We start from the raw sequence: 27,393 nt of genomic DNA on the forward strand, positions 1-27,393 counted from the left end.
TTAGACATGACCGCCATGAATTTCTAGTAAAGTATTTAAAAAAAAAACACAACACCCAGAATAAAGTCCTTTAATTTAAATAAACCCACAATTCTTTATTGTTCTAAATTAAACCATACTTACCATCACGCCCATTCCAGCTGAAGCCAACGATCTCCTGCAATAAAAGTAAAATAATAAAGCAACATCATCCTTACCTTTCCATGGTTCCCAGGACAGCTCCAGCTCTGCTACATCGAGATGACAGGCTGGACCTGCAGAACGCTGCCATCCAGCCTATCATCCCGCAGACACTGAGAAGCGCAGGCATGCTTGCGCTCCTCAGTGTCAGGCTGTGACGGCATCCAAATGAGCCGAGTCTCTCACGCTCACCGCATGCGCAGGAGAATTCTCCCACGCTGTCAGTGACGTGCATGAGGTGAGCTGAGTTCATTGTCGGCTCATCTGGATGCCGTCACAGCCAGACACTGAGGAGCGCAAGCATGCCTGCGCTTCTCAGTGTCCGCGGGATGACAGGCTGGATGGCAGCGTTCTGCTGCGGTCCAGCCTGTCATCTCGATGTAGCAGAGCTGAAGCTGTCCTGGGAACCATGGGAAGGTAAGGATGATGTTACTTTATTATTTTATTTTTATTGCAAGAGATCGTTGGCTTCAGCTGGAATGGGCGTGATGGTAAGTATGGTTTAATTTAGAACAATAAAGAATTGTGTGTTTATTTCAATTAAAGGATTTTATTCTGGGTGTTTGTGTTTTTTTTAACTTTGACTATGGGGTTAGTAATGGGGGTGTCTTATAGACGCCTCTCCATTACTAACCTGGGCTTGATGTCAGCTGGCATTATAAGCTGACATCAACCCCAACCCCATTACCCAACTGCCACCGCTACAGGGCAGTGGGAAGAGCGAGGCTAAGTGCCAGAATTGGCGCATCCTATGGATGCGCCATTTCTGGGGCAGCTAACGGCTGGTGTTTCTAGCCTGGGAGGGGGCCAATATTCATGGCACCCTTCCTGGGCTATTAATATCAGCCCCCAGCTGTCTGCCTAGCCTTTGCTAGCTATTAAAATAGGGGGGACCCCACGTCATTTTTTTTGGAGGGTCCCCCATTTTAATAGCTAGTAAAGGCTAGGTATTGAGCTGGGGGCTGATATTAGTAGCCTGGGAAGCTCCGTGGGTATTACCCCCTTCCCAGGCTTCAAACATCTGCCACAGCCGTCTGCTTAACCTCCGCTAGAGACTAAAATTAGGGGGAACCCCAAGTCAATTTTTTTTTTTAATAAATCCTTTATTTTAACACTAAATGACAAGTACAGTAATCAACACTATCACTGTACTTCTTATATATGTGACTGACATGTTTCTATCTATCTAATCTATGTGTGATTCTCTATTCTTTCTATTCTAAATTGTCGGGTGCCGCTGGTGAATTGCCGGCCGGCTTTTTTAAAGAGACGGTGCATGAAAACACTAATATTTTTTTAAATAAATCCTTTACACTAAATGACAAGTACAGTAAGCAACACTGTCACTGTACTTCATATATATGTGACTGACATGTTTCTATCTATCTAATCTATGTGTGATTCTCTATTCTTTCTATTCTAAATTGTCGGGTACCGCTGCTGAATTGCCGGCCGGCTTTTTTAAAGAGACGGTGCGTGAAAACACTAATATTTTTTTTAATAAATCCTTTACACTAAATGACAAGTACAGTAAGCAACACTGTCACTGTACTTCATATATATGTGACTGACATGTTTCTATCTATCTAATCTATGTGTGAAGCTCTATTCTTTCTGTTCTAAATTGTCGGGTACCGGTGTATGCCGCTGCTGAATTGCCGGCTTTTCATGTTTCACTGTGAGCACTGTTCCCATCGATTTGGGCAACCACCTCCCCCAATACATTCTACATTATTGTTAGTTGTTTTCCTTCATGTAGAATTAACCTACAAGGAAAGAAAGGGTTTATTTTCATTCCGATATTTCTGTCCCATTGACTTGCATTGGTTTCCGGTATCGGAATCGGCGATATCCGATACTTTTTGGGTATCGGCCCGATCCAATCCGATCCGATATTTCCTGATATCGGAAGGTATCGCTCAACACTATTTATGAGGGCTATAACCCCTACAAGACTATGCGCTTAGTTTGTACTGTCAATTTGTGCTCTCAGAATCCCTTTAAACCTGACTTTCCAAAAATTAGTACACCAAATTATTTAATGCAAAAATCAAGCATATTCAATCCATAAATTAAATCATTCTTACACATAAAATGAATTATCAGGTGGCAACAATATTATAAAAAGTCTAGGATATAACACATACTGTATATATATAAATGAATACAAATACCGTATGTTCAGTTCAACTGGTATGAAAATTAATTTGTGGCCTCTTAGCTTTTTTTTGAGTTACTTGTCCACTTTATGTTTATTTTAATAAATGTATTCAGGGCATAAAGTGCACAAACCTGGCTGAACATGAAGTACTAGAAAGATGTGCAAGTCTCCCATCTGGTCTCCCATTGGAAAGATTATAAAAATAAAATATAATTAGCTTCAACTTTCAATGTTCTGCATTTGATATGGCTTAAAAAAAGCCACGAGGCCCTAGAATTGTTGCTTGTTATAACATAATAAACATTTTATTTGGAACTCCAGTACCTTTCTATAATGCAAGTGCTAGATTTCTGGTATGTTGTTAAAACACTTGAAGGTATCAAATATATTTATGCAAACAGACACATGACAGGTCCTCACTATAACTGTGCAGGGCCGACATTTATAGTGCTGTTAAGACAGCTCAACAATTACTTTTATAGAGTAATTTTATCAGTAGTTGCTGCCATTTATTTCATGTTTATAGGCTACTTAGTAATCATGTACATCTGCAAATAGGAACAAGAGCTTAAAAGTTTTACAGCGGAGGAGAAGCTAAAAGATCTATCAATTAAGTGTTTGCTTCACTATCTCAAGGTGGTAGGAAGAGAAAAACTTCAAAATGTTTTCTATTTTTTACAGATTCTACATGAACTACTTCAGTGTTTAAGGCTGTGTGCCCACGTAGCATTTTTCAAGCGTATATGCTGCGGAATTTCCGCAGCGTAAACGCTTTAAAAACGCATGTATATCCGCACCCCATGGTCCCCAATGGGATTCCGCAAGTTCTATGCACATGCTGCGGATTTTTCCGCAGCGTTTATGCCGCGTTCAAAAATCCGCAGCATGTCATTTAATTTTGCGTTTCCGCATGCGGAATTGCCTTTGTCCAATGCATAAAAAACGCAAGGCAATTCCGCATGTGGAAAACGCGTGATAAACGCGCGAAAAATGCGCGATAAACGCGTGCGGAATTCCGCATGCGTTTTTCCGGGAGAGGACTTGCATTTATGCAGCAGAAATTTTCTGCTTCATAAATGCAACGTGGGCACATAGCCTTTGACTTGGTGTTTTTTTCTAATCCTGGTTTGCACAACTAGAGTCCTACTAAACTTTCCTCTTAATCCATGGATTTATTTCTATAAAAAAGACACTACTTCATTAACGTTTATACAGTGATCTTTAGACTTTGGGATTATGCTCCCCATTAAGTCTGACATAATATATTAAGAACTTTAACCTCAAAATGGGGATAAGGTGGTGATTGCAGTTGACTCATGACCTAAAACAAACTCTACAGCATGGTTGAGTTGGCAGCAATCTGTCATGCAAGGTGAGGGAAAGACTAAGTGCAACACGAAGGGAAGAGGGAGAGGAAGCCCAAACACTAGGGAAAGGGGGAGTGGAGACCCATAGGCAGATCTAATATCACCCTGCTTACCCTACCGTCTCTATATAGGTTCCACACCTATCGCCAAGCAGGACCCTAAAACCTGGATGTCCCTAGAGCTTGGCCCTAGATAGGGAGAGGGAGAGTTGAGCACTGGTCAAGCCTAACTACAAACTAAAGACAACAAGGTAGACAAACAAAGGGGATAAATTTAGCTTGAGCAGACACCAGAGGAGAAACGCCAACTGTCCTCCAAGGGCACCAGAGAAAAAGCTAGCCGACTGCTAGTGCTCCAAACCTGCACTAAGGTTCATAGAAGTATCACCAGAAATTCCCTGGAGCAAACTGAGTGTTTTAACTCCCAGGCAAGGGTGTGTCAATCAGCAGCAGGAGGGAGGTCGCCGCTGGGTCCTAAAGGAATAAGGATTAAGAAGGCATCTGTAATGTTAAGCGCAGTGACCTTCTACAGCCAGATCCAGAGAGACTGTCCATTACACCTGACACACCCGTGACTGTGGCCCTGTTATGTATACCGCTGCATACAGGTTTTATTCTTTTCCTGACTATACAGAAAGGCTGATGGCGGCTGACTTTAAGTGGGGAGGCATGTAGGCGGTCAGCCCTTACTGGACATTGAATGACACTGTGGCTTTAAGAGACCATGCTCCCCTCTGTTTGATCTGACGCGCCCCCTGGGCCGTGGGGTACTCGACAGCCGGGCCGATGGCTGCTTGCGGGGATTATCACGGTGGCTGGCCCGGTTCGTGACCCAGGGCGGTCAGTAATAAGAAAGGGACAAAACAAAAAGGGAATAGTTTATATGGGAAAGTTCGTGACGCCACCTGTGGTATCTGGTGAGAATCACCAGCGCTGCGGCAGTCCACTGAGGCCGGTGGTAAGGCAGCTTGATGGTACAGCTCCCCACAGGTAGAGCTAGGCCTCAGGGCAGCGTATGATGTAAGGATGCAGGACAGACGGGACCCGCCGGGTCAGAGCAAGAACAGGGACAGACACGATAGTCACTTCAGTACCTTTTACTGATGGAAGTTCAGGCACATCCCGGAGCACTGTAGGGTGAAGGGTGCATTGCCGGATAGGGCCTCCTGTCTCTGGTCTTTGTGTGGTAAGTTTCTGACCTGCCTGGAGCTAGGCCTAACTTAGTCTCTGTTCTGCACCTGCCGACCTTGTGGTAGGGCCTTCTGTTGGAGATCACTGTCCCTATTCTTTGGGGTCTCTGTGATTCCTGACCCTGGTACGTATCAGATTTTGGTGATCCTGGGACATGTAGTTCGCCAGGGGTTCCGGTAGTTTTCTACTGGTCATGGAGATCCACGTAGATTCGGTCCTGGTGTCCGCTATAACTTCGGGGTGAGCTGGTTAAGCTCCTCTGCCCTCTATGTTACTCACTTTCCACTCGCCTTCGGCCCCGCTCGGGCCGTCACTAGGCTACACACACTGCAGCCGGTACACTGCTCTTCTTCGCCGCTCTCAGAGTGTCAGCACACTCCTAGCTCTCTATCCTGAGCTCTGTGAGTTCTAGTCTGGACACACTCTACAGACTGTACTGAACTCTTTCTGCAGGAACTGCTAGGCTCTGGCTCGACTGCACTGATTGCTCTTGTGTCTGAGCAGGAACTTGCTGAATCACTCACTGAGCTGCCTGGCTCCACCTTCCCTTTAAATATCCCTAATGGGCTCCCTCTGGTGGTCTGAGGTGGAAGGTGGAGGTGTGTGAATGCTTAGAGAGCCCTCTGGTGGAGGAATCCTTCAATACACCCTTCTAGGATTTGTGATACCAAGCACAGCTGGGCGTCACAATTGCTCTTGGACTAGCCACCCCCCTTGTTGTTTTGGGGTGTGCTGTTGAAAGGAGAAGAACCAGGAAGTGAGAGAGACCTTTGTGTGTCTGAGATAACAGACAGGACGTTTGTCTGTGTCCTGATAAGGAGAGATAATAAGAGGACCTGATGTTCTCTGGGGAAAAGATAAAGACTGGACTATTGCAAGATTGGTTGTCAGGACTGTGTCCAAAAGTAAAGCGCTGCATCGCTCTTCCAGAACAGCTTCCCTGAAGATTGGTGACCTGAGGTAACAGATAACACAGTATGTCAGCCATCCCTCATCATTGAGAGGAGAATAAGACTTGCCTTACTGGAAGACAGAAAGAGACCAAATACACAGGAGAAAGAGCTCAAGCGCAACTCATCCGGCTCAGCTACGTCAGAATCAAGCAGCCGCTGTCTATCTGTTTCTGATCTGAAAAATTGTGAGTGAAACACTGGTACAGTACTGTGTGAGGGTGTAGCTAAGTTTTCTTTAGTTAGAACGCTGTAACAGCATGGCCCGATTAGCGGAAATGACAGATAATTAGCCGAGAGTAGTTTGTAAACCTGATTTATATTGTTTGTACTGAACTATCATTGCCATAGCTGGAGCATAACACAAAAGAAAACAAGCATGCTAGTGTGCAGCGATCACCATGTACACAGTATAAAATAGATATAAATTTTATTAAATATGCGTCACAAAACACCAAAAAAATAGTATATAAAACACAAGTAAAAAACCCAGTTGTCCCCACACCGGGTGTGCCCATCCACACCGTCCCCAGGATTCCTCTGGCGTTCTATTACGTTTTCATCCCCATGACATGCTGCTACCAGCTACCATTTCCCTGGCTGAGACTTAGGCTAAGTGCCCACAAAGCAGAAATGCTGCTGTTTTTTTCTGCATGTCCCTGGCAGGAAAAACGCATGTAGATTTTACATGCGTTTTTCCTGCCAGGTAGAAGCGTTTGCCAAGCGTTTTTGGATGCATTTTCGCATGCGGGTTATCAAGCGCTTTTCCAAGCGATTTTAGCATCACTTGGGAAAGTGCTTGACAACTTGGTCACACTATATAAATCCATGCAAACAGCATGGATTTATATAGTGTGACCAAGTTAATAGTTAAAAAAAGAATAAAAATGGTAAACAAAAAACATTAGACTCACCTTCTGATGGCACCCGGTCTTCTCTCCCGTGCGCCCGGTGTCTTGGGCGGCTCGCGGTGGTGTAAAAGGATCTTCCATGAAGTCATTTAGTCATGTGACAGGTCACGCGACCTCTGTCGCGAGACCTGTCACATGACTAAATGACGTCATGGAAGATCCTTTTACACCATTGCGAGCCACCGGGGAGCCAGGATGCCCCGGAGAGAAGACCGGGTGCCATCAGAAGGTGAGTATAATGTATATTTTTTATTTTAAATTCTTTCTTTTAACAGGTACTATGGTACCCGGGTCTGGATGAGAGTCTCCTCTTCTCCAGACCCGGGTACCATCCGCACATTGAATAACTTAATATCCGCATGTGCACATGTAGCCATGCGGATATTAAGCGATTCAATGCAAGTCAATGGTGGCAATTATGCCGCGTTTCCGCAAAAATAATGGACATGCTGCGGATTTTTCCGCAATGATAATCCGCAGCGGAAATTTCCACAGCATCTGCACAGCTCATGCGGATTATCATTGGGGATGATGAGGCACGTATTGCCACGCGTTTTTTAAGCGCTTTCGCTGCTGAAATTCAGCGGCAAAAACGCTTGAAAAATGCATAGTGGGCACGCAGCCTATGTATGAGAGGGCTGCACAGGTTGATTACATTTTTTGTCACATACAGTGGTGGCCAAAAGTATTGGCACCCCTGCAATTCTGTCAGATAATACTCAGTTTCTTCCTGAAAATGATTGCAATCACAAATTCTTTGGTATTATTATCTTCATTTAATTTGCTTGCAAGGAAAAAACACAAAAGAGAATGAAGCAAAAATCAAATCATTGATCATATCACACAAAACTCTAAAAATGGGCCAGACAAAAGTATTGGCACCCTCAGCCTAATACTTGGTTGCACAACCTTTAGCCAAAATAACTGCGAACAACCGCTTCCGGTAACCATCAATGAGTTTCTTACAATGCTCTACTGGAATTGTAGACCATTCTTCTTTGGCAAACTGCTCCAGGTCCCTGATATTTGAAGGGTGCCTTCTCCAAACTGCCATTTTGAGATCTCTCCACAGGTGTTCTATGCAGGGGCGGACACAGACTGTAGTGGGCCCCTGTGCAAGAAATTTTTTGGGCCCCCCCCCCTCCCTTCATAAGGCAACAAAGTTATGTAAACATAACCCCCCCATGTGCATCTCTCACCCCCCCATGTGCAGCTCTCATCCCCCCCATGTGCAGCTCTCATCCCCCCATGTGCAGCTCTCATGCCCCCCCTGTGCATCTCTCATGCCCCCCCCTGTGCATCTCTCATGCCCCCATGTGCATCTCTCATCCCCCCATGTGCATCTCTCATCCCCCCCATGTGCATCTCTCATCCCCCCATGTGCATCTCTCATCCCCCCATGTGCATCTCTCATCCCCCCCATGTGCATCTCTCATCCTCCCCATGTGCATCTCTCATCCCCCCATGTGCATCTCTCATCCCCCCCATGTGCATCTCTCATCCCCCATGTGCATCTCTCATCCCCCCCATGTGCATCTCACCCTCCCGTGCATCTCTCATCCCCCTGTGCATCTCTCATCCCCCCCGTGCATCTCTGATTCCCCCCACTCCTAGTTAATTAATTGTATTTAAAAAAAATAAAACTTGTTATACTTACCCCCATGCGATCCCTGCAGAATCCTGGCGCTCGTCCACGTCGCTGCTGAAGCGCCCCCTGGGCCTGTGCTGTGCAGGGGGATAACCGGAGCCAGATCGCTGGGGGTTGTAGTTCTCCGTGGCGGTGACCCGGTCCGTGCCCAGGGCGGTCAAACCAGTGGCAGTCTATTAGTGTTATAATAAGTGTCCGACTACGCCACCCGTGGATTGCGGTCAGTGGGGACCGCCGCTGCGCTGCAGACCGCTGAGGCTGGTGTTGTATGCGCAGCCAAGTATGGGATAACTCCCCACGGCAGAAGTATTGCCTCAGGGCAGCTAGTGTGGAGGATGGGAGTAATGGTGTGAGCGTCCCTGTACTAATGGTGCTGGTGCGGCGATGAAACACAGAGACGTGTGGTTGCAGTTTCCAATGCTTTACTCACAGTTCTTTACTGGTCCTAGTCACCTCGGTACCGGCGGTGACTGCCCAAGCCGTGCTGTGTCCACCAGGCAAGGGGCTCGACCAACTCCCAGGCAATTCCAGAGCGTGGCACAGGACTCCCTTCCTTTCCTTTCTCTGGCCGTCCCCACCAGTGACCCACCTTTGTCCAGCTTCCTCGGGCCTTCTGTTGGCGAAACCTCTCTCCGGTTTCCCTGACCCTATGTGGTATGCTTTCCTGGTGGATGTAGTGAGGGGTCGCACCAAGATGTGGTCACAACCTCCGGTTTTGGCTGAGGATTAGTCGCCTCCACCAATTTGGGTTCCGGTACCCTGCTCTGCCAACCCTTCACCCTGTATCTCCTGGGCATATGGGGTTCCTTCTGTCCTCGTGTCTCTGGGCCTTTCTCTGTGTTCCTGTTCCTTGCTTCCTTTCTTACTGTCCTTTCTGTTCATTCTCCTTTCTCTCTCTCTCAGGCTCCAGCCTCCCGACAAGGCCTGCCTGCGGAGCAGAGCCCATGCAGGGGCTCTGCTTCCTGTCTTCTCCTCTCACTCTTAGCTTCTTCTCTGCACTGCACTGACTACTGTCCTAAGATGGTGCCCACCTTTTATACCTCCTTCTGACACCCGAGCCCAGGTGACTAGCAACCAATGGGCTCCTACCTATGCCCAGAGACCCACCCCTATCTGCTCCTACACCACTGGGTTTTCCTCCCCCTCCCCACTCCAGCCAGGAACAGATGCTGTCGTGCCTGCACTTCTGTCTAGTGGGAGCACCGTTGAGCTGTCCCTCGGAAATGGGGTGTGTGTGGTGCATGCAGCCTACCGAGTCCTGGTCCACACTCCATCCTTACCCGGGAGTGGAATATCACACCTCTGGTTTGAGGTGCAATACCCCTGTAGCAGCCGAGCCCTCGGGGTGCTACACTGCCACCAGGTTCTCCTGACGTTCAGCCATGTGACGGCGCCACATACATAGCCAGCAGCTTTTGTTTTGGCCAAAAGATTTTTAAAGCCACCACCACGATAAGGTAGACTCTTCTGGCCGGGCCCTACTCTAACCTATTAAAATTTTCTTAAAATATCCAATACTCTTTTTAGATATATTTTTATTTAGTTTTCTTTAAGGGAATGTGTCATATACATTTTTTTTTAAATGATCAATAATACCACATACAGGGAATACCGCCACATCATGACCAGACCACATATTACCACAACATGGTGACCGAATAATACCACACCGAAGGGAGAAAAACTGCCACACCATGACCAGACCACATATTACCACCACATTACTAATATTACCACCACATTACTAATATTACCATAAGTGTCATTATACACGGGAGCTCTATACATGGTATGTATAATGTAAGTATCCAGGTAATCTAGTGATCACCAGTGACATTATACACAGGAGCTCTGTAAATAGTGTCAGTGTACAGGTAATACAGTGATCACCAGTGACATTATACACAGGAGCTCTGTATATAGTGTACAGGTAATACAGTGATCACCAGTGACATTATACACAGGAGCCCAGTACATAGTATATAGTGTAAGTGTACATGTAATACACTGACTCACTGGTGACGTCTCTAGGTGAAGTCCTTCAGCTACGCTTTTCTCCTTCATCCAGCACAGACCGCCATCACGTCTTCCAGCCAGGACTCGTCTCTGCATAAAATAACACAGTTATCTAGAGCACATTCTCCAACTTCTACATTACGCAGCTGAATACAGACGTGCATCCACCATCCATATATGCTTAGTTATTATGCAACCTACCATTCCAAATATAAATTGTAATCCACCACGGTGCCCCCATTAACTGTAAATAGGCACTTAATATATAATTTAATTAGAACCTCTACTCTTTCCGCCAATTTGTTACCAGTTACACTCCTGCATCCGCAACGCCCCCTACTCTATACTTCCTGCTCCCCGCATTCATTATTTACATGCAACCCCCTGCCCCAATTCATTATATCATGTCCGTGCTCTCCCCACCCCATCATCATTTATCATTTACTCTCCCCCACCCCACATTCATTATGTGCAGCTCATTATCCCCCTACTCCCAATTCCCCCATGTGCAGCTCTTATCCCCCCCATGTGCAGCTCTCACCCCCCCATGTGCAGCTCTCAAACCCCCCCATGGCAAGCTCTCAAACCCCCCCATGTGCAGCTCTCAAACCCCCCCATGTGCATCTCTCATCTCCCCCCATGTGCATCTCTCATCTCCCCCCCACATGTGCATCTCTCATCTCCCCCCCACATGTGCATCTCTCATCTCCCCCCCCACATGTGCATCTCTCATCTCCCCCCCCACATGTGCATCTCTCATCTCCCCCCCACATGTGCATCTCTCATCTCCCCCCCACATGTGCATCTCTCATCTCCCCCCCCACATGTGCATCTCTCATCCCCCCCACGTGCATCTCTCACCACCCCCCCATGTGCACCTCTCTCATCCCCCCATGTGCACATCTCTCATCCCCCTCCCCCACATGTGCACCTCTCTCATCCCCCCCACATGTGCATCTCTTATCTCCCCCCCACATGTGCATCTCTCATCTCCCCCCCACATGTGCATCTCTCATCTCCCCCCCCACATGTGCATCTCTCATCTCCCCCCCCCACATGTGCATCTCTCATCTCCCCACATGTGCATCTCTCATCCCCCCCACATGTGCATCTCTCATCTCCCCCCCACATGTGCATCTCTCATCTCCCCCCCCACATGTGCATCTCTCAATTCCCCCCCCCACATGTGCATCTCTCATCTCCCCTCACCCACATGTGCATCTCTCATCTCCCCCCCATGTGCATCTCTCATCTCCCCCCCCCCACATGTGCATCTCTCATCTCCCCCCCCACATGTGCATCTCTCATCTCCCATTCCTCCCACTCCAAGTTAATTGTATTTTAAAAAAAAATAAAACTTGTTATACTTACCCCCATGCGATCCCTGCAGAATCCTGGCGCTCGTCCAAATCGCTGACACCAGGTTCTCCTGACTTTCGGCCATGTGACGGTGCCGTCACATGACCGGAAGTCAGGGGAATCATGAAGGCGCTGCCGCAGCAGCACAGCGCAGCGCTGAGATGACCCGGACCCGGCGCTTAGCATGGGGCCGGGGGCCCCATGAGGAGAGAGACGCACAAGAGGGGGGTCCCCAACGGGGCTTCGAGGGGGCCCCTACCGGCCGGGCCCCATACTGGAGTCAGGACAGTCATGCCATGTTGCGGCCCTGCTGGAGGCTGGAGGGGCCCCCTCTCCCTCGGGGCCCCCGTTCAATGAACGGGCTGCACGGGCGGTAGTTCCGCCCCTGGTTCTATGGGATTCAGGTCTGGACTCATCGCTGGCCACCTTAGAAGTCTCCAGTGCTTTCTCTCAAACCATTTTATAGTGCTTTTGGAAGTGTGTTTTGGGTCATTGTCCTGCTGGAAGACCCATGACCTCTGAGGGAGACCCAGCTTTCTCACACTGGGCCCTACATTATGCTGCAAAATTTGTTGGTAGTCTTCAGACTTCATAATGCCATACACACACTCAAGCAGTCCAGTGCCAGAGGCAGCAAAGCAACCCCAAAACATCAGGGAACCTCCGCCATGTTTGACTGTAGGGACCGTGTTCTTTTCTTTGAATGCCTCTTTTTTTTTCCTGTACACTCCATGTTGATGCTTTTTCCCAAAAAGCTCTACTTTTGTCTCATCTGACCAGAGAACATTCTTCCAAAACGTTTTAGGCTTTCTCAGGTAAGTTTTGGCAAACTCCAGCCTGGCTTTTTTATGTCTCGGGGTAAGAAGTGGGGTCTTCCTGGGTATCCTACCATACAGTCCCTTTTCATTCAGACGCCGACGGATAGTATGGGTTGACACTGTTGTACCCTCGGACAGCATGGCAGCTTGAACTTGTTTGGATGTTAGTCGAGGTTCTTTATCCACCATCCGCACAATCTTGCGTTGAAATCTCTCGTCAATTTTTCTTTTCCGTCCACATCCAGGGAGGTTAGCCACAGTGCCATGGGCTTTAAACTTCTTGATGACACTGCGCACGGAAGACACAGGAACATTCAGGTCTTTGGAGATGGACTTGTAGCCTTGAGATTGCTCATGCTTCCTCACAATTTGGCTTCTCAAGTCCTCAGACAGTTCTTTGGTCTTCTTTCTTTTCTCTATGCTCAATGTGGCACATACAAGGACACAGGACAGAGGTTGAGTCAACTTTAATCCATGTTAACTGGCTGCAAGTGTGATTTAGTTATTGCCAACACCTATTAAGTGCCACAGGTAAGTTACAGGTGCTGTTAATTACACGAATTAGAGAAGCATCACATGATTTTTCAAACAGTGCCAATACTTTTGTCCACCCCCTTTTTTAGGTTTGGTGTGGAATTGTATCCAATTTGGCTTTAGGACAATTCTTTTTGTGTTTTTTCATTGAAGACAAATTAAATGAAGATAATAATACCAAAGAATTTGTGATTGCAATCATTTTCAGGAAGAAACTGAGTATTTGAAAAACAAATGGACCGAACACCATAGTACATAGTAATAGTCAATAGAAAAGGGTACTCCTTAATCAAATATAGAACCTAGAAAAATTGGAGTGGGACACCCAACATATCAAAAACAACAAGATTGTTGTATGATTTAAAAAAGTCACTTTTATTAGGTAGAAACATTAAAAAAAATGATTGTATATATAAAGATAGTGAACAAGGTCATACAGGGTAGGAAATACATGAACAGCAATGGCGGCAATAAATGTGTGGGTCCCCCGAGGACAAGGTACAAAAAAATCCCATCAATGGATTCATAAATCATGGAGCAATTAGGATAATATATCCACAGTATATACCAATGTAAGGCATTTCTGCAAGCTCAGAATCTAGAGATGAAGAAAAGAATGGCCACTGCTCAAAGTAAGAGAGGAAATGGCCAGAGTCGAGAAACAGTTCAAAGTAGGGAACTCACCCATGGGGACTGGGGTAACCACGTAGCCGTGCTGTAGACCCAACGCGCGTTTCGCGTGGCTTCCTCGGGGGGCCATTCTTTTCTTCATCTCTAGATTCTGAGCTTGCAGAAATGCCTTACATTGGTATATACTGTGGATATATTATCCTAATTGCTCCATGATTTATGAATCCATTGATGGGATTTTTTTGTACCTTGTCCTCGGGGGACCCACACATTTATTGCCGCCATTGCTGTTCATGTATTTCCTATCCTGTATGACCTTGTTCACTATCTTTATATATACATACATTTTTTTTAATGTTTCTACCTAATAAAAGTGACTTTTTTAAATCATACAACAATCTTGTTGTTTTTGATATGTTGGGTGTCCCACTCCAATTTTTCTAGGTTCTAGAAACTGAGTATTATCTGACAGAATTGCAGGGGTGCCAATACTTTTGGCCACCACTGTAGGTGCCTGTGCCATAACTTATGACACTATACATCAGGTGTCCATTTACCATACCATCTTGTGTATAATTTACACCCATATATGTATTGTTGTTTGTTGCATTCCTCTCCTTTGTTAGCATTGCACTGAGCTATTTGTGTGCAGCCTTGGGTTTGCAGTGTTCACCTTCGCTCCCTATTTGGGATGGGGATGGGGTTTGAATGGACTATTGATCATCAGATATAGCCTTTTCTGGAATGTGATGTGAGTTGTTTGCTATACTGGTCTGTATAAACTTAATGTGGGGATGTACTGGTGTTGGATGGGCATTCATCCGGTGTGGAGACAACTGGATTTTTTACTTGTGTTTTATATACAATTGTTTTGGTGTTTTGTGACACATATTAAATAAAATTTATATCTATTTTATACTGTCTACATGGTGATCGCTGCACACTAGCATGCTTCTTTTCTTTTGTGTTCAGCATTAATTTGGCATGCTGCATGCTGAGCCCTTCTATTCGATGGTGCCCTCCATAATTGTCCTTTTGCATAGCAGGAGCATAGTGTTGTGACACTCTTCAGCTATTTCTCCTTATATTCATGTTATTAATATTATCATTATAAAAACTGTTACTCTTATCTTCCGGCATATATCCTCTTGTTACTTAATAAAGTCAGTGTTTTGTTTCTGCCTCCTCGTCTGCTGTGCCGTACTTGAATCCTGCCTTGCGGTGTTCTTAGGACACTGCTACAAGACAATGATCCTAAGCACACATCCAATTTAGCCAAAAATTGGTTAGCAAAGAAAAATGTTTGCTTGTTACAATGGACAAGCTAATCACCTAATTTAAACCATATAGAGCACCTTTGGGATGAGTTTGTGCTATGAGTTGGGGCCCATACTCATAGCAATATACCATATATACTCAAGTATAAGCCGACCCAAGTATAAGCCGAGGTACCTAATTTTACCACAAAAAACTGGGAAAACTTATTGACTCGAGTATAAGCCTAGGGTGGGAAATGCAGCAGCTACTGGTAAATTTCCCCATCCTGGTATGCCTGGTCCCCTCGTCCCAAATCCAAAAATCCCCATCCCAAATCCTGGTATGTATGGCACCCCTCATCCTCAATCCTGGTATGTATGGCACCCTCATCTCCAATCCTGGTATGAATGGCACCCCTCATCCCCAATCCTGATATGTATGGCACACCTCATCCCCAATCCTGATATGCATGGCCCCCTCATCCCCCAATCCTGGTATGTATGGCACCCCTCATCCCCAATCCTGGTATGCATGGCCCCCTCATCCCCAATCATATTATGTATGGCACCCCTCATTCCCAATTCTGGTATGTCTGGCATCCCTCATACCCAACCCTGATATGCATGGCCCCCTCATCCCCAATCCTGGTATGCATGGCCTCCTCATCCCCCAATCCTGGTATGTATGGCACCCCTCATCCCCAATCCTGATATGCATGGGCCCCTCTCCTGGTATGCATAGCCTCCGCATCCCCCAATCCTGGTATGTATGGCACCCCTATCACTGCACACAAAAAAAAACACTTATGCTCACCTTCCTTCCTCACCTCTGCTCCAGCGCTGCATCCTGTTCTGCTGCAGCAGCTCATGTCAGCATCTGAGCAGCACATGGCGTCACTGCCATGCGCACTCAGACGCTAATGTGAGCTGCCGACATATTCACTCCTCTCCACGCTGGGACTATGTGCGTGGAGAAGAGTGAATATGCATTCTCTTTAGTAGCAGGCACTGTCAGAAGGAGCTGCGGCTCAGCGCTCCTCTGTGCCCGCTACTATAGAGAATGAATATTCATTCTTCTCTACGCCCATGGGAGTGGATAAGAGTGAATATTAATTTCCCATTAGCAGCGGGCACATTGCGTGAGCCCCGCTCCTCCGCCACCGCAAACCACCACTCCCACCACTATCCACCACCGAAATTTCTATATACTCGAATATTTACCCGAGTATAAGCCGAGGGGGGCTTTTTCAGCACAAAAAATGTGCTGAAAAACTCGGCTTATACTCGAGTATATACGGTAAATTAATTGTTTGCAGATTTGCAAATGGAATGCAGCAAGATCCCTCAAGATGTCTTGAATACCCTAGTGTCTTCATTGCCTCGTTGGTGTAGTGCAGTAATTAAAGAAAGTGGTTATTCTACAAAATACTAATTTATGGCATTGTAAGCAATGAATTACTCTCTATGTTGTGATCAATAAATAGTATATGCAAAACTTTTGGCAGTCAGTTTTCTTTAAATAAATGACCATACCTATATTCAAAAGCATTTTGGTTAAAATTTAGGGTTTGGCATGGTGACAACTTCATGTACTTTCAATTCATCACCAGGGAAATGGCATCACAACAATCAGACAGAAGTAATCACACTTTAAAAAAAAACAAAAAAAACTTTTGGTCACCACTGAAAGTGCGCTTTGGTGCACCCTTGGCATAGCCAAAAGCTCAGTACATTACTTGGCCCCTCAATTAGCATTCTGAACACTTGACCTAATTATGATTGACAGCACTCACCTGCCCACAGCGAACACTGCCTGAACTCAATCTGCAATACACTGACACTGAAAGAGCCCAGCATTATTCACAAGGTGTCAATGTAGGATTACATACAGGAGTTACATACAGGAGTTACATACACTACCGTTCAAAAGTTTGGGGTCACCCAGACAATTTTGTGTTTTCCATGAAAACTCATACTTTTATTTATCAAATGAGTTGCAAAATGATTAGAAAGTATAGTCCAGATATTGACAAGGTTAGAAATAATGATTTTTATTTGAAAGAATAATTTTCTCCTTCAAACTTTGCTTTCGTCAAATGCAGCAATTACAGAATTGCAGACCTTTGGCATTCTAGCTGTTAATTTGCTGAGGTAATCTTGAGAAATTTCCCCCCATGCTTCCTGAAGCCCCTCCCACAAGTTGGATTGGAGTGATGGGCACTTTTTGCGTACCATATGGTCAAGCTGCTCCCACAACAGCTCAATGGGGTTGAGATCTGGTGACTGCGCTGGCCACTCCATTACAGATAGAATACCAGCTGCCTGCTTCTTCTCTAAATAGTTTATGCTAATTTGGAGGTGTGCTTTGGGTTATTGTCCTGTTGCAGGATGAAATTGGCTCCAATCAAGTGCTGTCCACAGGGTATGGCATGGCATTGCAAAATGGAGTGTGTAGCATCGGCGTCCCTGCCTCCTGCTAGGCAGGGACGCCGTTCCCCTCACCTCTCCGCTCCGTGCCCGTCGTCTTCCTCCCGCTCTGCTGGCAGAGCGTGCTGCTTCCCGGCCTCTGTGCTTAGGGCGCGCCCTCCCCCTCTCTTAAAGGGGCCGCGCGCCGTCCTAAGGAGTCCCCGGCCAAAGGCCGGAGGACCTCACCATATATAAGGCACCTCCTCCAAAATGGAGGTGCCCGAGCAATGTTGTTGCAAAGCCTTTCAACTCTGCTTCAGCCCTCAGGTCCCGTTACCAGTTACCTGCCAGTCACCTGCCAGATTCCTGCTTGATACCTGCCTGATACCTGCCTGATACCTGCCTGATATCTGCTTACCTGCTTGCTATCCTGTGGTCTGACAGTCTGCCTACCAGCACCTGCCAGTCTGTCTATAGATCAGTCCGCCTGCGGACCAGGAAGTACCTGCCAGATACCTGCCTGATACCTGCCTGCCTGTCCAGAGACTCTTACCCGCTCACCTGGGAGCGCTCACCTGCTACCTGCCTGCTAGCCTACCTGGAGACTCTGCCGTCACTTGCCGTGACCACCTGCCTGTCCAGAGACTCTTGCCCGCTCACCTGGGAGCGCTCACCTGCTACCTGCCTGCTAGCCTACCTGGAGGCTCAGCCGTCACTTGCCGTGACCACCTGCCTGTCCAGAGACTCTTGCCCGCTCACCTGGGAGCACTCACCTGCTACCTGCCTGCTAGCCTACCTGGAGGATCAGCCGTCACTTGCCGTGACCACCTGCCTGTCCAGAGACTCTTGCCCGCTCACCTAGGAGCGCTCACCTGCTACCTGCCTGCTAGTCTATCTAGAGACTCTTTCCCTGCTGTGACTTGCCGTGACCACCTGCCCATCTAGAGACTCTTTCCCTGCTGTCACTTGCCGTGACCACCTGCCCGTCTAGAGACTCTTACCCTGCTGTCACTTGCCGTGACCATCCGCCTGTCAAGAGACTGTCCCCTCACTTGCCGTGACTTCCTGCCCTTCTACCCAGAGACTGTCCCTGTCACTTGCCGTGACTACCTGCCCGCCTTCCCTGGGAGCCACCCGCTTCCTTACAAGGACTGCCCCTTTGTATAGTTGCTCAGAGGTTCCACCTCCCAGACCCGTTACAGTTTGCTCGGGCCATGGAACCCGGTGGCACCTAAGCTCCCTCGCTCTCGGACCTATGCCATGAACTGTCCCGTCAGAGGTCCCAACAGGAGTCCATCCTGAGCCACCTGCGTAGTGTTAACTCCCGCCTGGACACACTGACTACATCTTCGGGACTGGCTTCCAGTCGCACGCCTCCTACCCCGGCAGCGCCGCTGCCCATCAATTCCATGGCATCTCTTCCCGGTCCCCGCCTCACCGCCCCGCCTCGTTTTGGCGGCGATCCCGGTCAGGCACGGGGCTTCATTAACCTGTGCACTCTGCACTTCGAACTGTTGGCACACCAGTTTTCCACCGACCGAGCCAAAGTAGCCTTCATCATGTCCCATCTTACGGGGGAGGCGCTGGCTTGGCTAAATCCTCTGTGGGAGAGAGGAGACCCCCTGGTGTCTAATCTGCCAGCCTTTCTCTCGGCCTTCCGGAAGGTCTTCGACGAACCAGGACGGAGGACCTCATCCGCCTCATCTCTGCTACGCCTCCGCCAAGGAAGTCTCACCGTGGGCCAATATGCCATACAGTTCCATACCCTTGCTTCGGAGCTTGCCTGGGATAACGACGCCCTGGTGTCCGTCTTCTGGGAGGGTCTGTCCGGCCGTATTAAAGATGAACTCGCCGGTCGGGACATTCCTACCACTCTCGACGACTTGATTACACTTGCCACCCGGATTGACATCCAGTTCCAGGAGCGCACCAAAGAGGTCACCTGTGAGAGGAGGTTTCCACGCCTTGCCCCTACCTTCCAGAGATCCGTCACTTCCTCCGTTACTCCTCCGGCGCACTCACCCGAGCCTATGCAGGTCGACCAGACCAAGATGGTCAAGACCCGTCAGGAATTACGCCGTGCCGAGGGGAGCTGCTTCTACTGTGGCAGTAAGGAGCACCGGATCCGTTCCTGCCCGGAGAGGTCGGGAAACGCCTGTGTCTAGGATCGCTCAGAGAGGTCACCCTAGACAGAAATAAACCCTCTCCATCTCTAATGCTGTCGGTCTCTATCATCTGCGGGGAGAACCGTTATTTTGAACTGGCTCAACTTGACTCTGGAGCTGCCGGAAATCTCATTTCTCAGTCCCTGGTAGAGAAATACCGCATTCCCACCAAACCTCTGGCTGTACCCTTATCTGTCGCCACCGTGGATGGGGGCCTCTTACCACATCCCATCCAACTCATCACCAAATCCGTAACTCTGCAGGTGGGAATGCTGCACTCTGAGAGCATCTGCTTCCATGTTCTGCCTGGACTCCCTCACGCCCTCTTGCTAGGCCTACCTTGGCTCCAGAAACACGCACCCGTGCTTGATTGTTTGACCGGAGAAGTTCTTCGCTGGGGACAGGACTGCCATAAGACTTGTTTAGTTCCCGTTCATCCTGCTCGTCCTTCTCCTACCCCAGCCAATCTACCCGGCATACCGGCTCCCTATTGGTCTTTTGCGGACGTCTTTAATAAAAGAGAAGCAGAGACATTACCCCCTCATAGACCATACAACTGCCCAATTGACCTGATGCCCGGCGCTACTCCTCCCCATGGGCGTATTTACCCTTTGTCCGCTGCTGAGACCCGGTCCATGTCTGAATATATTGAGGAGAATCTGGCCCGGGGATTTATCCGGAAATCTACCTCCCTGGCGGGAGCAGGCTTCTTCTTCGTCAAAAAGAAGGACGGCTCACTCCGTCCCTGCATAGACTATAGAGGCCTTAACCAGATCACAGTGAAGAATAAATACCCCCTTCCGCTCATTCCTGAATTATTTGACCGTCTGAGGGGGGCTAGAATCTTCACCAAGCTGGACCTCCGTGGGGCGTATAATCTGGTCCGTATCCGTCAGGGGGATGAATGGAAGATGGCATTCAACACCCGGGATGGCCACTATGAATATCTTGTAATGCCCTTCGGTCTCTGTAACTCTCCCGCCGTCTTTCAAGAGTTGGTCAATGACATCTTCCGTGACCTTCTCTACTCCTGAGTGGTGGTGTACCTGGACGACATCTTGGTCTTCTCTCCGGATCTTCTCACTCACCGGAGGGACGTTCGTCAGGTCCTGCTCAGGCTCAGGCAGAACCACCTCTACGCTAAATATGAGAAGTGCCTCTTTGAGCAGACCTCGCTTCCGTTTCTGGGCTACATAATCTCTCAGACCAGCCTACAAATGGACCCTGAGAAACTGTCTGCCATCGAGAAGTGGCCCCGACCAGAGGGGTTGAAGGCTATTCAGTGGTTCCTGGGCTTCGCCAACTACTACCGCCTCTTCATTCCGCACTTCTCTTCCCGGACTGCCCCTATCTCGGCGCTCACCCGTAAGGGCGCTAATCCCAGAGAATGGTCGCCCGAAGCAGAGGAGGCCTTCCTTTCCTTAAAACGAGCTTTTTCCTCCGCCCCTGTGCTGCATCGTCCGGACGGCAACAAACAATTCTTTCTAGAAGTCGACGCTTCCTCCTCCGGAGCCGGAGCAGTACTTACCCAAAAGTCGTCTTCCGGAAGAATGGTAACTTGCGGCTTCTTCTCCAAGCTCTTCTCCTCTTCTGAGCGCAATTATTCTATAGGAGACCGAGAATTGTTGGCCATTAAGCTGGCACTGGAGGAGTGGCGTTACCTGCTCGAGGGGGCTCTTCACCCGGTAATAATTTACACGGACCACAAGAACTTGGCTTACCTCCAGAGTGCCCAGAGACTTAACCCGCGCCAAGCCCGGTGGTCCTTGTTCTTCGCCCGCTTTAATTTCATTCTTCATTTTCGCCCGGCTGACAAAAACATCAAAGCTGATGCCTTATCCCGATCTTTTTTGGTCTCTGATCTTGAGGAGGAGCCTAAACACATCATCGACCCCGCCAAAGTAATGCAGGTGGCCCCCGTGAATCTAAATCATCTTCCACCCGGTAAGACGTTCGTAACTGTTCCTGATCGTGAGAAGGTTCTACACTGGGACACTCTTCCAAGCTAGCTGGCCACGCTGGTCAGAAAAAGACCCTCCAGCTTATTTCCCGGCATTACTGGTGGCCTACCCTGCACAAGGACGTAATAGACTTTGTTTCAGCCTGTGTGTCCTGCGCCCGCAACAAGGTTCCGAGACATCTGCCAGCCGGCCGCCTCCTTCCTCTTCCTGTACCTGCTGCCCCGTGGCAGCATATAGCTATGGACTTTATAACGGACCTTCCTGCCTCTGCCGGTTGTACGGTCATATGGGTGGTCGCTGACCGCTTTTCCAAAATGGCTCACTTTATTCCCCTGCCGGGGCTCCCGTCTGCATCAGAGTTAGCTAAAGACTTTATCCATCATGTCTTCCGTCTTCATGGTCTTCCTCTCCACATCGTATCCGACCGAGGGGTTCAGTTCACCTCTCGTTTTTGGCGAGCCATGTGTAAACTGCTGCGGGTCACCTTGGGCTTTTCTTCTGCTTATCACCCACAGTCCAATGGCCAAGTAGAACGGATCAACCAAATTTTAACCAGTTACCTCTGGCACTTTGTTAATGCTCACCATTCCGACTGGGTGGACCTTTTACCGTGGGCCAAATTTTCTTACAATAATCACGAGAGCGAATCTTCCTCCAAATCCCCGTTTTTTGTAGTCTTCGGTCAGCATCCTCGGATCCCGTTTCCCGTCTCCACCTCGGTGGACAATCCGGCTGCGGAATCTCTCGTTAGCAAATCTTCCTCCATTTGGGAAAGTACCAGATCTGCACTTCTTCAGTCATCCGAGCGGATGAAAAAACAGGCTGACAAGAGACGTCTGGATCCACCACAATTCCGTCCTGGAGATAAGGTCTGGCTCTCGTCCAAATATGTCCGGCTCAAGATTTCTTCCTACAAGTTAGGGCCTTGGTTCATCGGCCCACTGGAAGTTATCAAACAAATCAACCCGGTGGCCTATAAATTGAAACTCCCGGCCAATTTGCGGATTCCTAACTCCTTCCATGTATCTCTACTCAAACCTGTGATACTTAACTCTTTTTCCAAGTCTACAGGTACGCCTCCTGCTCCGGTTTCCGCTGAAAACGAGATTGAGGTAGAGAACATTCTGGCCACAAAAAGGGTAAGAGGAAGAACCTTTTTTCTAGTGGATTGGAAGGGGTTTGGTCCTGAGGAGAGAACATGGGAGCCCCGGGAGAACATCCATGCCCCGCTTATCCTTGATAAATTTCTGTCTGGCCTAAAAAAGGGGGGGCCTAAAGGGGGGGGGTACTGTAGCATCGGCGTCCCTGCCTCCTGCTAGGCAGGGACGCCGTTCCCCTCACCTCTCCACTCCGTGCCCGGCGTCTTCCTCCCGCTCTGCTGGCAGCGCGCGCTGCTTCCCGGCCTCTGTGCTTAGGGCGCGCCCTCCCCCTCTCTTAAAGGGGCCGCGCGCGCCATCCTAAGGAGTCCCCGGCCAATGGCCGGAGGACCTCACCATATATAAGGCACCTCCTCCAAAATGGAGGTGCCCGAGCAATGTTGTTGCAAAGCCTTTCAACTCTGCTTCAGCCCTCAGGTCCCGTTACCAGTTACTTGCCAGTCACCTGCCAGATTCCTGCTTGATACCTGCCTGATACCTGCCTGATACCTGCCTGATATCTGCTTACCTGCTTGCTATCCTGTGGTCCGACAGTCTGCATACCAGCACCTGCCAGTCTGTCTATGGTTCAGTCCGCCTGCGGACCAGGAAGTACCTGCCAGATACCTGCCTGATACCCGCCTGCCTGTCCAGAGACTCTTACCCGTTCACCTGGGAGCGCTCACCTGCTACCTGCCTGCTAGCCTACCTGGAGGCTCTGCCGTCACTTGCCGTGACCACCTGCCTGTCCAGAGACTCTTGCCCGCTCACCTGGGAGCGCTCACCTGCTACCTGCCTGCTAGCCTACCTGGAGGCTCAGCCGTCACTTGCCGTGACCACCGGCCTGTCCAGAGACTCTTGCCCGCTCACCTGGGAGCGCTCACCTGCTACCTGCCTGCTAGCCTACCTGGAGGCTCAGCCGTCACTTGCCGTGACCACCTGCCTGTCCAGAGACTCTTGCCCGCTCACCTGGGAGCGCTCACCTGCTACCTGCCTGCTAGCCTACCTGGATGCTCTGCCGTCACTTGCCGTGACCACCTGCCTGTCCAGAGACTCTTGCCCGCTCACCTGGGAGCGCTCACCTGCTACCTGCCTGCTAGTCTATCTAGAGACTCTTTCCCTGCTGTGACTTGCCGTGACCACCTGCCCATCTAGAGACTCTTTCCCTGCTGTCACTTGCCGTGACCACCTGCCCGTCTAGAGACTCTTACCCTGCTGTCACTTGCCGTGACCATCCGCCTGTCAAGAGACTGTCCCCTCACTTGCCGTGACTTCCTGCCCTTCTACCCAGAGACTGTCCCTGTCACTTGCCGTGACTACCTGCCCGCCTTCCCTGGGAGCCACCCGCTTCCTTACAAGGACTGCCCCTTTGTATAGTTGCTCAGAGGTTCCACCTCCCAGATCCGTTACAGAGTGACAGCCTTTCTTATTCAAAATCCCATTTACCTTGTACAAATCTCCCACTTTACCAGCATCAAAGCAACCCCAGACCATCACATTACCTCCACCATGCTTGACAGATGATGTCAGGCACTCTTCCAGCATCTTTTCAGTTGTTCTGCGTGTCGCAAATGTTCTTCTGTGTGATCCAAACACCTCAAACTTTGATTCGTCTGTCCAGAAAACTTTTTTCCAATCTTCCTCTGTCCAATGTCTGTGTTCTTTTGCCCATATTAATCTTTTCCTTTTATTAGCCAGTCTCAGATATGGCTTTTTCTTTGCCACTTTGCCCTGAAGGCCAGCATCCCGGAGTCGCCTCTTCACTGTATTCGTTGAGACTGGCTTTTTACGTGTACTATTTAATAAAGCTGCCAGTTGAGGAGCTGTGAGGTGTCGATTTCTCAAACTAGAGACTCTAATGTACTTGTCTTGTTGCTCAGTTGTGCAGCGGGGCCTCCCACTTCTCTTTCTACTCTGGTTAGAGCCTGTTTGTGCTCTCCTCTGAAGGGAGTAGTACACACCGTTGTAGGAAATCTTCAGTTTCTTGGCAAGTTCTCGTATGGAATAGCCTTAATTTCTAAGAACAAGTATAGACTGTCAAGTTTCACATGAAAGTTCTCTTTTTCTGGCCATTTTGAGAGTTTCATAGAACAAACAAATGTAATGCTCCAGATTCTCAACTAGCTCAAAGGAAGGTCAATTTTATAGCTTCTCAAATCAGCCAAACCATTTTCAGCTGGGCTAACATACTTGTGCAAGGGTTTTCTAGGGTTTTCTAAACATCCATTAGCCTTCTTACACAGTTAGCAAACACAATGTGCCATTAAAACACTGGAGTGGTGGTTGTTGGAAATGGGCCTCTATACACCTATGTAGATATTGCAATAAAAACAAGACATTTGCAGCTAGAATAGTCATTTACCACATTAACAATGTATAGAGTGTATTTCTGATTCATTCAATGTTAGCTTCATTGAAAAAAATGTGCTTTTCTTTCAAAAATAATGACATTTCTAAATGACCCCAAACTTTTGAACAGTAGTGTAGGTTGAAAAAAGACCTAGGTTCATCAAGTTCTACCTTTCTCCACCAAATGTACATTTTGTCTAATTTAACTGTAACCCACAATGTTATGTGTACTGAGGAAATCATCCAGCCCTTTTTTAAAAGATGTTGTAGTGTCGGCCATTACTACCTCTTGCGATAGGGCACTCCACAGTCTGACTGCTCTGACTATAAAGAACCCTTTCCTATTTAGCTGCCGGAATCGACTTTCACCCACCTGTAATGAGTGCCCCCTGATCCTTAGTATGGTCTTTGGAGGGAATAAGTTGTGCTAGTCCTTTGAACTGACCACACATACAGTACAGACCAAAAGTTTGGACACACCTTCTCATTTAAAGATTTTTCTTTATTTTCATGACTTTGAAAATTGTACATTCAAACTGAAGGCATCAAAACTATGAATTAACACATGTGGAATTATATACTTAACAAAAAAGTGTGAAACAACTGAAAATATGTCTTATATTCTTGGTTCTTCAAAGTAGCCACCTTTTGCTTTGATGACTGCTTTGCACACTCTTGGCATTCTCTTGATGAGCTTCAAGAGGTAGTCACCGGAAATGGTTTTCACTTCACAGGTGTGCCCTGTCAGGTTTAATAAGTGGGATTTCTTGCCTTATAAATGGGGTTGGGACCATCAGTTGTGTTGTGTAGAAGTCAGGTGGATACACAGCTGATAGTCCTACTTAATAGACTGTTAGAATTTGTATTATGGCAAGAAAAAAAGCAGCTAAGTAAAGAAAAATGAGTGGCCATCATTACTTTAAGAAATAAAGGTCAGTCAGTCCAAAAAATTGGGCAAACTTTGAATGTGTCCCTAAGTGCAGTTGCAAAAAGCATCAAGCGCTACAAAGAAACTGGCTCACATGAGGACCGCCCCAGGAAAGGAAGACCAAGAATCACCTCTGCTTCTGAGGATAAGTTTATCCGAGTCACCAGCCTCAGAAATCGCAGGTTAAGAGCAGCTCAGATTAGAGACCAGGTCAATGCCACACAGAGTTCTAGCAGCAGACACATCTCTTCAACAACTGTTAAGAGGAGACTTTGTGCAGCAGGCCTTCATGGTAAAATAGCTGCTAGGAAACCACTGCTAAGGACAGGCAACAAGCAGAAGAGACTTGTTTGGGCTAAAGAACACAAGGAATGGACATTAGACCAGAGGAAATCTGTGCTTTGGTCTGATGAGTCCAAATTTGAGATCTTTGGTTCCAACCACCGTGTCTTTGTGCGACGCAGAAAAGGTGAACGGATGGACTCTATATGCCTGGTTCCCACCGTGAAGCATGGAGGAGGAGGTGTGGGGGTGCTTTGCTGTTGACACTGTTGGGGATTTATTCAAAATTGAAGGCATACCGAACCAGCATGGCTACCACAGCATCTTGCAGCGGCATGCTATTCCATCCGGTTTGCGTTTAGTTGGACAATCATTTATTTTTCAACAGGATAATGACCCCAAACACACCTCCAGGCTGTGTAAGGGCTATTTGACCAAGAAGGAGAGTGATGGGGTGCTACGCCAGATGACCTGGCCTCCACAGTCACCAGACCTGAACCCAATTGAGATGGTTTGGGGTGAGCTGAATCGCAGAGTGAAGGGAAAAGGGCCAACAAGTGCTAGGCATCTCTGGGAACTCCTTCAAGATTGTAGGAAGACCATTTCTGGTGACTACCTCTTGAAGCTCATCAAGAGAATGCCAAGAGTATGCAAAGCAGTCATCAAAGCAAAAGGTGGCTACTTTGAAGAACCTACAATATAAGACATATTTTCAGTTGTTTCACACTTTTTTGTTAAGTATATAACTCCACATGTGTTAATTCATAGGTTTAATGCCTTCAGTGTGAATGTACAATTTTCATAGTCATGAAAATACAGAAAAATCTTTAAATGAGAAGGTGTGTCCAAACTTTTGGTCTGTACTGTATATTTATACATGTAAATGAGATCTCCTCTGAGGTGTCTTTTTTCTAAGCTAAGCAAGCCCAACTTTTCCAATCTCTCATCATATGAGAAGCCTTCCATCCCTTGTAATAATCTAGTTGCCTAACTGACTCTGACAGTGAACTGAGTCCTTTGCCACACCTAGGGTGCACCAAAGCTTCCTTATTTACATATAAAATAAAACGCTTTTTCTCAGCCACTAAAACACTGAAATCTTTACTGTGGGTATTATTTTTATAGGGGATGAGTCACCTTTATAAC

The sequence above is a fragment of the Phyllobates terribilis genome, unplaced genomic scaffold, assembly GCF_046119375.1.
Source record: "Phyllobates terribilis strain yellow unplaced genomic scaffold, ASM4611937v1 Scaffold_8__6_contigs__length_399053987, whole genome shotgun sequence".
NCBI lineage: Eukaryota > Metazoa > Chordata > Amphibia > Anura > Dendrobatidae > Phyllobates > Phyllobates terribilis.